This window comes from Schistocerca gregaria, chromosome 8 (genome assembly GCF_023897955.1).
Source record: "Schistocerca gregaria isolate iqSchGreg1 chromosome 8, iqSchGreg1.2, whole genome shotgun sequence".
In the NCBI taxonomy this organism is placed as follows: domain Eukaryota; kingdom Metazoa; phylum Arthropoda; class Insecta; order Orthoptera; family Acrididae; genus Schistocerca; species Schistocerca gregaria.
Window position 1 is genome coordinate 33,602,943 of NC_064927.1, and position 13,831 is coordinate 33,616,773.

The window sequence follows — 13,831 nt, forward strand, 5'->3', positions numbered from 1 at the left end:
ATCATGGAGAGATTCTGTATGGGACCACCCAACCCAAACGAGTACTGTGTAACGTGCTACCCGGCAGGTATTCACCGAGGTAGCCGGCTAGCTCAGTCGGTAGAGTGTCAGACTCTTAATCCTGGGGTCGTGGGTTCGAGCCAGACGCTGGGCGGAACGGAATTTTGTTCCGCTGCAAGTGTAATTTACCGTTTTTCTGATTAACGAGATTTAATGGAAATAGCAACTTTAAACTTTGCCTACGTCTCTGTCAGTCGCAAGGAAACTGTATTTGAAGGTGAAGGTGATTTTGTAGACATGTGTGAAAGACATGTTCTGAAATGCAAGTGTTGTTGTTTGGAGAGCACATCGGTTACGTGTCAGATGTGTAGCCAAGCAGTAATTTGTCGCCATAGCTGCAAATATTAGCCGGTAATATGAAGTGTTGTCAGCTAAAGTCTGATGATGCAGACGACCGTAAGGACGAAGTACCCAAGAGTACCGCTAGGCCGCGCCTCTTTAGCTCAGTGGTAGAGCACTGGTCTAATAAACCAGGGGTCGTAAGTTCCATGCTCACAGGAGAATGATGAATTTTGGAAATCAGTTGCGCGTCGTGGCCGTATAGCAAACAGTATCTGTGATGACGAACAATTAGCGACAGGCGTTTTTTTAAGAATTACTCTCAGATGCGATTAAGGCGAATGGCGCAGATAAAGCATTTTTTTTTTAAAAAAAAAAAAAAAAAAAAAACTTTATTAATAATACAACAACATTAATTTAATTATACAACATCTTAATATATAACTAAGTATGATACAAAAAAGTCAAATACAAGAAACTATTCCCATACTATTAACCCACCACCTCAAATAATTAGTGGGTCCTTATTACAAACTACTAATTGGCAGTGTATTACTTGTGTGGCACTAACTACGGGCATGATTAATAAGTTACTTGTTAGACTACCTTACATGACTATTCTAGTGTGATCTGCAGTGTTACAGTATGTGCCAGAAGTTATGCATACAAACCTACTGTTATTTAGCCTGCCCACCGAGCTAACCCCAGTGGGCGTGCCCCTGGCACTGGGCTGGCTACGACTTTAACTTCACTGCAGTCCCTACCTTGTTAGTATGTTAGTATTTCTAGTTCTTACTTAAACTACTTTCTACTCAAAAAATAGTTGTGCGATAATTCCAAGTCCGGGTAGTGCACCTGCCATCCTTGTCCGAAGACGCGGCGGATTCCAGCCATGAAATGGCTGGCCAGATCCGCGCCTGGCGGTAGTGCAGGTGCAACTCGGTCAAGTTCGGTTTGGTACTTGATTAGTTCCTTGCCCTAATAAAGTCCCTCATGACTTTCATCGAGATCTCATTTGCCAGACTGTTGAGGACTCTGAAAGTGTCGGCACGCCGCAGCAAGGTATATGTATCTTGGCTAGGAAGTTGCGCTCTAAGTTCACTTGCCACTCCATCATACAACGTGCAGTTGTAGATGACGTGTTCGGGAGTTCCTTCCGGAGCACCACAGTCACACGCTGGTGTCGCCTGTTTACCAAATCGGCAAAGGTATGCCGGATATGGCCCATGTCCTGTCAGGAAGTGCAGCAGACCCCTACTTGGCTGAAAGTATCCCATTTTTAATCTTTCTGCAACATCTGGAAGTAGCTCAAAAACTCGTCTCCCAGTTCCTTCCCCTTCCCACTGACTCTGCCATAGTTCCTCCCCCCTTCTCTTGATTGCGTATTTGTCCCCTACTTGCACACCCATGATTTCCCTAGTCTTTTCAACTTTCCCCTTTGTTACCCAATACCACGCTGCCTGCTCCCTAATTTTTATATCAAGGGGACATAATCCCATAATAACTAGCAACGCCCCCCCAGGAGTAGTTCTGTATGCCCCAGCAGATCTTAGTAGCATACTTCGCTGCACCCTCCTCACGGCCATGGCAGGCGCCACCCTCGTGAGCCTGTGTGCCCAGACCCCGCTGGCATACCCTACTAAGGAAGTCAGAATACTATTATGATATAATTTTATTAGGTGGGGGGGTAAGTGAAATCTTTTATGTCCTATGTTTATTAAGTTATTAAGGATTTCTATCGCGCGCTGTGCAATCATTTCTATGTGCGTCGCATTTGCCAAAGCGGTACAGCATAAGGTGGGACGAGGCAGTCTGAATTACATTTTATAGATGTATTTCCCACATATCTCAGAGCCTCTCGCGATATTCGTCGTCGTCGTCGTCGTCGTCGCCGCCGCCGCTTCTGCAGAAGTAGCAAATGGCAATCGTAGCAAATGCGGCGAGGGACGCCCTGCCTTCGATTCCGAATGCACAAAGTGTGTGGCTTGTTTCTCAGTCTACATTTGGTCGGTCTCGTCAGAGGTTGAATGTAACGAATGGGTGGGAAAGAGCAAGGAGCAGCGGCTGTGTAGAACGAAAACACAAATCCTCAGGGGTGTGAGCGTTTTGAGATGAGTCGTATACATGTAAATGTTGGTCGTCAGTGATCGTGTGGCCTAATGGATTAGGCGTCGGACTTCGGATCTGAAGATTACAGGTTCGAATGCTGTCACGCTTGTGTTTTTCCAGTTCTGAAAAAAAAACATAACGTTTTAATCTAGCAATTGAGCAGTACGAAACCGTCTGAATGTTGCTGTTGACCATTTTTTGCTTGGAGATGCTCTTGAGCTTGAAACACACACAACAAGACCGGTGTTAACTAGCGAAATGGTCGGCAGAGTGCCGACACAGCGAGTTTTGACTATCACTTGCACATCTAAAACAACGTCGGGAAGTGACTCGTTCGGCTTTTGAGTCACATATAGTATGTGTGTTAATTTTGACGCCACTAGCTCTGCATGTTGTCATGCATTTTCTTTACCTCTCAGAAATGATTATGACATAAAAGTGAAGTACGTGACGAGTGTGACGTTAGGAAAACATTAGGCATCATGGAGAGATTCTGTATGGGACCACCCAACCCAAACGAGTACTGTGTAACGTGCTACCCGGCAGGTATTCACCGAGGTAGCCGGCTAGCTCCGTCGGTAGTGTGTCAGACTCTTAATCCTGGGGTCGTGGGTTCGAGCCAGACGCTATGCGGAATGGAATTTTGTTCCGCTGCAGGTGTAAATTACCGTTTTTCTGATTAACGAGATTTAATGGAAATAGCAACTTTAAAATTTGCCTACGTCTCTGTCAGTCGCAAGGAAACTGTATTTGAAGGTGAAGGTGATTTTGTAGACATGTGTGAAAGACATGTTCTGAAATGCAAGTGTTGTTGTTTGGAGAGCACATCGGCTACGTGTCAGATGTGTAGCCAAGCAGTAATTTGTCGCCATAGCTGCAAATATTAGCCGGTAATATGAAGTGTTGTCAGCTAAAGTCTGATGATGCAGACGACCGTAAGGACGAAGTACCCAAGAGTACCGCTAGGCCGCGCCTCTTTAGCTCAGTGGTAGACCACTGGTCTAATAAACCAGGGGTCGTAAGTTCCATCCCCACAGGAGAACGATGAATTTTGGAAATCAGTTGCGCGTCGTGGCCGTATAGCAAGCAGTATCTGTGATGACGAACAATTAGCGACAGGCGTTTTTTTAAGAATTACTCTCAGATGCGATTAAGGCGAATGGCGCAGATAAAGCATTTGCCAAAGCGGTACAGCATAAGGTTGGGCGAGGCAGTCTGAATTACATTTTATAGATGTATTTCCCACATATCTCAGAGCCTCTCGTGATATTCGTCGTCGTCGTCGTCGTCGTCGTCGTCGTCGTCGTCGTCGCCGCCGCCGCCGCTTCTGCAGAAGTAGCAAATGGCAATCGTAGCAAATGCGGCGAGGGACGCCCTGCCTTCGATTCCGAATGCACAAAGTGTGTGGCTTGTTTCTCAGTCTACATTTGGTCGGTCTCGTCAGAGGTTGAATGTAACGAATGGGTGGGAAAGAGCAAGGAGCAGCGGCTGTGTAGAACGAAAACACAAATCCTCAGGGGTGTGAGCGTTTTGAGATGAGTCGTATACATGTAAATGTTGGTCGTCAGTGATCGTGTGGCCTAATGGATAAGGCGTCGGACTTCGGATCTGAAGATTACAGGTTCGAATGCTGTCACGCTTGTGTTTTTCCAGTTCTGAAAAAGAAACATAACGTTTTAATCTAGCAATTGAGCAGTACGAAACCGTCTGAATGTTGCTGTTGACCATTTTTTGCTTGGAGATGCTCTTGAGCTTGAAACACACACAACAAGACCGGTGTTAACTAGCGAAATGGTCGGCAGAGTGCCGACACAGCGAGTTTTGACTATCACTTGCACATCTAAAACAACGTCGGGAAGTGACTCGTTCGGCTTTTGAGTCACATAAAGTATGTGTGTTAATTTTGACGCCACTAGCTCTGCATGTTGTCATGCAATTTCTTTACCTCTCAGAAATGATTATGACATAAAAGTGAAGTACGTGACGAGTGTGACGTTAGGAAAACATTAGGCATCATGGAGAGATTCTGTATGGGACCACCCAACCCAAACGAGTACTATGTAACGTGCTACCCGGCAGGTATTCACCGAGGTAGCCGGCTAGCTCCGTCGGCAGAGTGTCAGACTCTTAATCCTGGGGTCGTGGGTTCGAGCCAGACGCTGGGCGGAACGGAATTTTGTTCCGCTGCAGGTGTAAATTACCGTTTTTCTGATTAACGAGATTTAATGGAAATAGCAACTTTAAACTTTGCCTATGTCTCTGTCAGTCGCAAGGAAACTGTATTTGAAGGTGAAGGTGATTTTGTAGACATGTGTGAAAGACATGTTCTGAAATGCAAGTGTTGTTGTTTGGAGAGCACATCGGCTACGTGTCAGATGTGTAGCCAAGCAGTAATTTGTCGCCATAGCTGCAAATATTAGCCGGTAATATGAAGTGTTGTCAGCTAAAGTCTGATGATGCAGACGACCGTAAGGACGAAGTACCCAAGAGTACCGCTAGGCCGCGCCTCTTTAGCTCAGTGGTAGAGCACTGGTCTAATAAACCAGGGGTCGTAAGTTCCATACTCACAGGAGAAAGATGAATTTTGGAAATCAGTTGCGCGTCGTGGCTGTATAGCAAACAGTATCTGTGATGACGAACAATTAGCGACAGGCGTTTTTTTAAGAATTACTCTCAAATGCGATTAAGGCGAATGGCGCAGATAAAGCATTTGCCAAAGCGGTACAGCATAAGGTGGGACGAGGCAGTCTGAATTACATTTTATAGATGTATTTCCCACATATCTCAGAGCCTCTCGCGATATTCGTCGTCGTCGTCGTCGTCGTCGCCGCCGCCGCTTCTGCAGAAGTAGCAAATGGCAATCGTAGCAAATGCGGCGAGGGACGCCCTGCCTTCGATTCCGAATGCACAAAGTGTGTGGCTTGTTTCTCAGTCTACATTTGGTCGGTCTCGTCAGAGGTTGAATGTAACGAATGGGTGGGAAAGAGCAAGGAGCAGCGGCTGTGTAGAACGAAAGCACAAATCCTCAGGGGTGTGAGCGTTTTGAGATGAGTCGTATACATGTAAATGTTGGTCGTCAGTGATCGTGTGGCCTAATGGATAAGGCGTCGGACTTCGGATCTGAAGATTACAGGTTCGAATGCTGTCACGCTTGTGTTTTTCCAGTTCTGAAAAAGAAACATAACGTTTTAATTTAGCAATTGAGCAGTACGAAACCGTCTGAATGTTGCTGTTGACCATTTTTTGCTTGGAGATGCTCTTGAGCTTGAAACACACACAACAAGACCGGTGTTAACTAGCGAAATGGTCGGCAGAGTGCCGACACAGCGAGTTTTGACTATCACTTGCACATCTAAAACAACGTCGGGAAGTGACTCGTTCGGCTTTTGAGTCACATAAAGTATGTGTGTTAATTTTGACGCCACTAGCTCTGCATGTTGTCATGCAATTTCTTTACCTCTCAGAAATGATTATGACATAAAAGTGAAGTACGTGACGAGTGTGACGTTAGGAAAACATTAGGCATCATGGAGAGATTCTGTATGGGACCACCCAACCCAAACGAGTACTGTGTAACGTGCTACCCGGCAGGTATTCACCGAGGTAGCCGGCTAGCTCCGTCGGCAGAGTGTCAGACTCTTAATCCCAGGGTCGTGGGTTCGAGCCAGACGCTGGGCGGAACGGAATTTTGTTCCGCTGCAGGTGTAAATTACCGTTTTTCTGATTAACGAGATTTAATGGAAATAGCAACTTTAAACTTTGCCTATGTCTCTGTCAGTCGCAAGGAAACTGTATTTGAAGGTGAAGGTGATTTTGTAGACATGTGTGAAAGACATGTTCTGAAATGCAAGTGTTGTTGTTTGGAGAGCACATCGGCTACGTGTCAGATGTGTAGCCAAGCAGTAATTTGTCGCCATAGCTGCAAATATTATCCGGTAATATGAAGTGTTGTCAGCTAAAGTCTGATGATGCAGACGACCGTAAGGACGAAGTACCCAAGAGTACCGCTAGGCCGCGCCTCTTTAGCTCAGTGGTAGAGCACTGGTCTAATAAACCAGGGGTCGTAAGTTCCATACTCACAGGAGAAAGATGAATTTTGGAAATCAGTTGCGCGTCGTGGCTGTATAGCAAACAGTATCTGTGATGACGAACAATTAGCGACAGGCGTTTTTTTAAGAATTACTCTCAAATGCGATTAAGGCGAATGGCGCAGATAAAGCATTTGCCAAAGCGGTACAGCATAAGGTGGGACGAGGCAGTCTGAATTACATTTTATAGATGTATTTCCCACATATCTCAGAGCCTCTCGCGATATTCGTCGTCGTCGTCGTCGTCGTCGCCGCCGCCGCTTCTGCAGAAGTAGCAAATGGCAATCGTAGCAAATGCGGCGAGGGACGCCCTGCCTTCGATTCCGAATGCACAAAGTGTGTGGCTTGTTTCTCAGTCTACATTTGGTCGGTCTCGTCAGAGGTTGAATGTAACGAATGGGTGGGAAAGAGCAAGGAGCAGCGGCTGTGTAGAACGAAAGCACAAATCCTCAGGGGTGTGAGCGTTTTGAGATGAGTCGTATACATGTAAATGTTGGTCGTCAGTGATCGTGTGGCCTAATGGATAAGGCGTCGGACTTCGGATCTGAAGATTACAGGTTCGAATGCTGTCACGCTTGTGTATTTCCAGTTCTGAAAAAGAAACATAACGTTTTAATCTAGCAATTGAGCAGTACGAAACCGTCTGAATGTTGCTGTTGACCATTTTTTGCTTGGAGATGCTCTTGAGCTTGAAACACACACAACAAGACCGGTGTTAACTAGCGAAATGGTCGGCAGAGTGCCGACACAGCGAGTTTTGACTATCACTTGCACATCTAAAACAACGTCGGGAAGTGACTCGTTCGGCTTTTGAGTCACATAAAGTATGTGTGTTAATTTTGACGCCACTAGCTCTGCATGTTGTCATGCAATTTCTTTACCTCTCAGAAATGATTATGACATAAAAGTGAAGTACGTGACGAGTGTGACGTTAGGAAAACATTAGGCATCATGGAGAGATTCTGTATGGGACCACCCAACCCAAACGAGTACTGTGTAACGTGCTACCCGGCAGGTATTCACCGAGGTAGCCGGCTAGCTCCGTCGGCAGAGTGTCAGACTCTTAATCCCAGGGTCGTGGGTTCGAGCCAGACGCTGGGCGGAATGGAATTTTGTTCCGCTGCAAGTGTAAATTACCGTTTTTCTCATTAACGAGATTTAATGGAAATAGCAACTTTAAACTTTGCCTACGTCTCTGTCAGTCGCAAGGAAACTGTATTTGAAGGTGAAGGTGATTTTGTAGACATGTGTGAAAGACATAATCTGAAATGCAAGTGTTGTTGTTTGGAGAGCACATCGGCTACGTGTCAGATGTGTAGCCAAGCAGTAATTTGTCGCCATAGCTGCAAATATTAGCCGGTAATATGAAGTGTTGTCAGCTAAAGTCTGATGATGCAGACGACCGTAAGGACGAAGTACCCAAGAGTACCGCTAGGCCGCGCCTCTTTAGCTCAGTGGTAGAGCACTGGTCTAATAAACCAGGGGTCGTAAGTTCCATCCCCACAGGAGAATGATGAATTTTGGAAATCAGTTGCGCGTCGTGGCCGTATAGCAAACAGTATCTGTGATGACGAACAATTAGCGACAGGCGTTTTTTTAAGAATTACTCTCAGATGCGATTAAGGCGAATGGCGCAGATAAAGCATTTGCCAAAGCGGTACAGCATAAGGTGGGACGAGGCAGTCTGAATTACATTTTATGGATGTATTTCCCACATATCTCAGAGCCTCTCGCGATATTCGTCGTCGTCGTCGTTGTCGTCGTCGTCGTCGTCGTCGTCGCCGCCGCCGCCGCTGCTGCAGAAGTAGCAAATGGCAATCCTAGCAAATGCGGCGAGGGACGCCCTGCCTTCGATTCCGAATGCACAAAGTGTGTGGTCTTGTTTCTCAGTCTATATTTGGTCGGTCTCGTCAGAGGTTGAATGTAACGAATGGGTGGGAAAGAGCAAGGAGCAGCGGCTGTGTAGAACGAAAACACAAATCCTCAGGGGTGTGAGCGTTTTGAGATGAGTCGTATACATGTAAATGTTGGTCGTCAGTGATCGTGTGGCCTAGTGGATAAGGCGTCGGACTTCGGATCTGAAGATTACAGTTTCGAATGCTGTCACGCTTGTGTTTTTCCAGTTCTGAAAAAGAAACATAACGTTTTAATCTAGCAATTGAGCAGTACGAAACCGTCTGAATGTTGCTGTTGACCATTTTTTGCTTGGAGATGCTCTTGAGCTTGAAACACACACAACAAGACCGGTGTTAACTAGCGAAATGGTCGGCAGAGTGCCGACACAGCGAGTTTTGACTATCACTTGCACATCTAAAACAACGTCGGGAAGTGACTCGTTCGGCTTTTGAGTCACATAAAGTATGTGTGTTAATTTTGACGCCACTAGCTCTGCATGTTGTCATGCAATTTCTTTACCTCTCAGAAATGATTATGACATAAAAGTGAAGTACGTGACGAGTGTGACGTTAGGAAAATATTAGGCATCATGGAGAGATTCTGTATGGGACCACCCAACCCAAACGAGTACTGTGTAACGTGCTACCCGGCAGGTATTCACCGAGGTAGCCGGCTAGCTCCGTTGCTAGAGTGTCAGACTCTTAATCCTGGGGTCTTGGATTCGAGCCAGACGCTGGGCGGAACGGAATTTTGTTCCGCTGCAGGTGTAAATTACCGTTTTTCTGATTAACGAGATTTAATGGAAATAGCAACTTTAAACTTTGCCTACGTCTCTGTCAGTCGCAAGGAAACTGTATTTGAAGGTGAAGGTGATTTTGTAGACATGTGTGAAAGACATGTTCTGAAATGCAAGTGTTGTTGTTTGGAGAGCACATCGGCTACGTGTCAGATGTGTAGCCAAGCAGTAATTTGTCGCCATAGCTGCAAATATTAGCCGGTAATATGAAGTGTTGTCAGCTAAAGTCTGATGATGCAGACGACCGTAAGGACGAAGTACCCAAGAGTACCGCTAGGCCGCGCCTCTTTAGCTCAGTGGTAGAGCACTGGTCTAATAAACCAGGGGTCGTAAGTTCCATCCTCACAGGAGAATGATGAATTTTGGAAATCAGTTGCGCGTCGTGGCCGTATAGCAAGCAGTATCTGTGATGACGAACAATTAGCGACAGGCGTTTTTTTAAGAATTACTCTCAGATGCGATTAAGGCGAATGGCGCAGATAAAGCATTTGCCAAAGCGGTACAGTATAAGGTGGGGCGAGGCAGTCTGAATTACATTTTATAGATGTATTTCCCACATATCTCAGAGCCTCTCGCGATATTCGTCGTCGTCGTCGTCGTCGTCGTCGTCGTCGTCGTCGCCGCCGCCGCTTCTGCAGAAGTAGCAAATGGCAATCGTAGCAAATGCGGCGAGGGACGCCCTGCCTTCGATTCCGAATGCACAAAGTGTGTGGTCTTGTTTCTCAGTCTATATTTGGTCGGTCTCGTCAGAGGTTGAATGTAACGAATGGGTGGGAAAGAGCAAGGGGCAGCGGCTGTGTAGAACGATAACACAAATCCTCAAGGGTGTGAGCGTTTCGAGATGAGTCGTATGCATGTAAATGTTGGTCGTCAGTGACCGTGTGGCCTAATGGATAAAGCGTCGGACTTCGGATCTGAAGATTACAGATTCGAATGCTGTCACGCTTCTGTTTTCCCAGTTCTGAAAAAGAAACATAACGTTTTAATGTAGCAATTGAGCAGTACGAAACCGTCTGAATGTTGCTGTTGACCATTTTTTGCTTGGAGATGCTCTTGAGCTTGAAACACACACAACAAGACCGGTGTTAACTAGCGAAATGGTCGGCAGAGTGCCGACACAGCGAGTTTTGACTATCACTTGCACATCTAAAACAACGTCGGGAAGTGACTCGTTCGGCTTTTGAGTCACATAAAGTATGTGTGTTAATTTTGACGCCACTAGCTCTGCATGTTGTCATGCAATTTCTTTACCTCTCAGAAATGATTATGACATAAAAGTGAAGTACGTGACGAGTGTGACGTTAGGAAAACATTAGGCATCATGGAGAGATTCTGTATGGGACCACCCAACCCAAACGAGTACTGTGTAACGTGCTACCCGGCAGGTATTCACCGAGGTAGCCGGCTAGCTCCGTCGGTAGAGTGTCAGACTCTTAATCCCAGGGTCGTGGGTTCGAGCCAGACGCTGGGCGGAATGGAATTTTGTTCCGCTGCAAGTGTAAATTACCGTTTTTCTGATTAACGAGATTTAATGGAAATAGCAACTTTAAACTTTGCCTACGTCTCTGTCAGTCGCAAGGAAACTGTATTTGAAGGTGAAGGTGATTTTGTAGACATGTGTGAAAGACATATTCTGAAATGCAAGTGTTGTTGTTTGGAGAGCACATCGGTTACGTGTCAGATGTGTAGCCAAGCAGTAATTTGTCGCCATAGCTGCAAATATTAGCCGGTAATATGAAGTGTTGTCAGCTAAAGTCTGATGATGCAGACGACCGTAAGGACGAAGTACCCAAGAATACCGCTAGGCCGCGCCTCTTTAGCTCCGTGGTAGAGCACTGGTCTAATAAACCAGGGGTCGTAAGTTCCATCCTCACAGGAGAATGATGAATTTTGGAAATCTGTTGCGCGTCGTGGCCGTATAGCAAGCAGTATCTGTGATGACGAACAATTAGCGACAGGCGTTTTTTTAAGAATTACTCTCAGATGCGATTAAGGCGAATGGCGCAGATAAAGCATTTGCCAAAGCGGTACAGCATAAGGTGGGACGAGGCAGTCTGAATTACATTTTATAGATGTATTTCCCACATATCTCAGAGCCTCTCGCGATATTCGTCGTCGTCGTCGTCGTCGTCGCCGCCGCCGCTTCTGCAGAAGTAGCAAATGGCAATCGTAGCAAATGCGGCGAGGGACGCCCTGCCTTCGATTCCGAATGCACAAAGTGTGTGGTCTTGTTTCTCAGTCTATATTTGGTCGGTCTCGTCAGAGGTTGAATGTAACGAATGGGTGGGAAAGAGCAAGGGGCAGCGGCTGTGTAGAACGAAAACACAAATCCTCAGGGGTGTGAGCGTTTCGAGATGAGTCGTATGCATGTAAATGTTGGTCGTCAGTGACCGTGTGGCCTAATGGATAAGGCGTCGGACTTCGGATCTGAAGATTACAGGTTCGAATGCTGTCACGCTTCTGTTTTTCCAGTTCTGAAAAAGAAACATAACGTTTTAATGTAGCAATTGAGCAGTACGAAACCGTCTGAATGTTGCTGTTGACCATTTTTTGCTTGGAGATGCTCTTAAGCTTGAAACACACACAACAAGACCAGTGTTAACTAGCGAAATGGTCGGCAGAGTGCCGACACAGCGAGTTTTGACTATCACTTGCACATCTAAAACAACGTCGGGAAGTGACTCGTTCGGCTTTTGAGTCACATAAAGTATGTGTGTTAATTTTGACGCCACTAGCTCTGCATGTTGCCATGCAATTTCTTTACCTCTCAGAAATGATTATGACATAAAAGTGAAGTACGTGACGAGTGTGACGTTAGGAAAACATTAGGCATCATGGAGAGATTCTGTATGGGACCACCCAACCCAAACGAGTACTGTGTGACGTGCTACCCGGCAGGTATTCACCGAGGTAGCCGGCTAGCTCAGTCGGTAGAGTGTCAGACTCTTAATCCCAGGGTCGTGGGTTCGAGCCAGACGCTGGGCGGAACGGAATTTTGTTCCGCTGCAAGTGTAAATTACCGTTTTTCTGATTAACGAGATTTAATGGAAATAGCAACTTTAAACTTTGCCTACGTCTCTGTCAGTCGCAAGGAAACTGTATTTGAAAGTGAAGGTGATTTTGTAGACATGTGTGAAAGACATGTTCTGAAATGCAAGTGTTGTTGTTTGGAGAGCACATCGGTTACGTGTCAGATGTGTAGCCAAGCAGTAATTTGTCGCCATAGCTGCAAATATTAGCCGGTAATATGAAGTGTTGTCAGCTAAAGTCTGATGATGCAGACGACCGTAAGGACGAAGTACCCAAGAGTACCTCTAGGCCGCGCCTCTTTAGCTCAGTGGTAGAGCACTGGTCTAATAAACCAGCGGTCGTAAGTTCCATCCTCACAGGAGGAAAGATGAATTTTGGAAATCAGTTGCGCGTCGTGGCCGTATAGCAAACAGTATCTGTGATGACGAACAATTAGCGACAGGCGTTTTTTTAAGAATTACTCTCAGATGCGAATAAGGCGAATGGCGCAGATAAAGCATTTGCCAAAGCGGTACAGCATAAGGTGGGACGAGGCAGTCTGAATTACATTTTATAGATGTATTTCCCACATATCTCAGAGCCTCTCGCGATAGTCGTCGTCGTCGTCGTCGTCGTCGTCGTCGTCGTCGTCGTCGCCGCCGCCGCCTCTGCAGAAGTAGCAAATGGCAATCGTAGAAAATGCGGCGAGGGACGCCCTGCCTTCGATTCCGAATGCACAAAGTGTGTGGTCTTGTTTCTCAGTCTATATTTGGTCGGTCTCGTCAGAGGTTGAATGCAACGAATGGGTGGGAAAGAGCAAGGGGCAGCGGCTGTGTAGAACGAAAACACAAATCCTCAGGGGTGTGAGCGTTTCGAGATGAGTCGTATGCATGTAAATGTTGGTCGTCAGTGACCGTGTGGCCTAATGGATAAGGCGTCGGACTTCGGATCTGAAGATTACAGGTTCGAATGCTGTCACGCTTCTGTTTTTCCAGTTCTGAAAAAGAAACATAACGTTTTAATGTAGCAATTGAGCAGTTCGAAACCGTCTGAATGTTGCTGTTGACCATTTTTTGCTTGGAGATGCTCTTCAGCTTGAAACACACACAACAAGACCAGTGTTAACTAGCGAAATGGTCGGCAGAGTGCCGACACAGCGAGTTTTGACTATCACTTGCACATCTAAAACAACGTCGGGAAGTGACTCGTTCGGCTTTTGAGTCACATAAAGTATGTGTGTTAATTTTGACGCCACTAGCTCTGCATGTTGTCATGCAATTTCTTTACCTCTCAGAAATGATTATGACATAAAAGTGAAGTACGTGACGAGTGTGACGTTAGGAAAACATTAGGCATCATGGAGAGATTCTGTATGGGACCACCCAACCCAAACGAGTACTGTGTGACGTGCTACCCGGCAGGTATTCACCGAGGTAGCCGGCTAGCTCCGTCGGTAGAGTGTCAGACTCTTAATCCCAGGGTCGTGGGTTCGAGCCAGACGCTGGGCGGAAAGTAATTTTGTTCCGCTGCAAGTGTAAATTACCGTTTTTCTGATTAACGAGATTTAATGGAAATAGCAACTTTAAACTTTGCC

General features: G+C 46.1%; 1 non-coding gene across 1 annotated transcript; it reads left to right on the forward strand.

The window, feature by feature from the left end:
* The first annotated feature begins 12,551 nt into the window (after positions 1-12,551).
* Positions 12,552-12,623, forward strand: Trnai-aau (transfer RNA isoleucine (anticodon AAU)). The gene has a single exon. It is a non-coding gene; the product is annotated as a tRNA-Ile (tRNA).
* Positions 12,624-13,831: the final 1,208 nt, after the last annotated feature.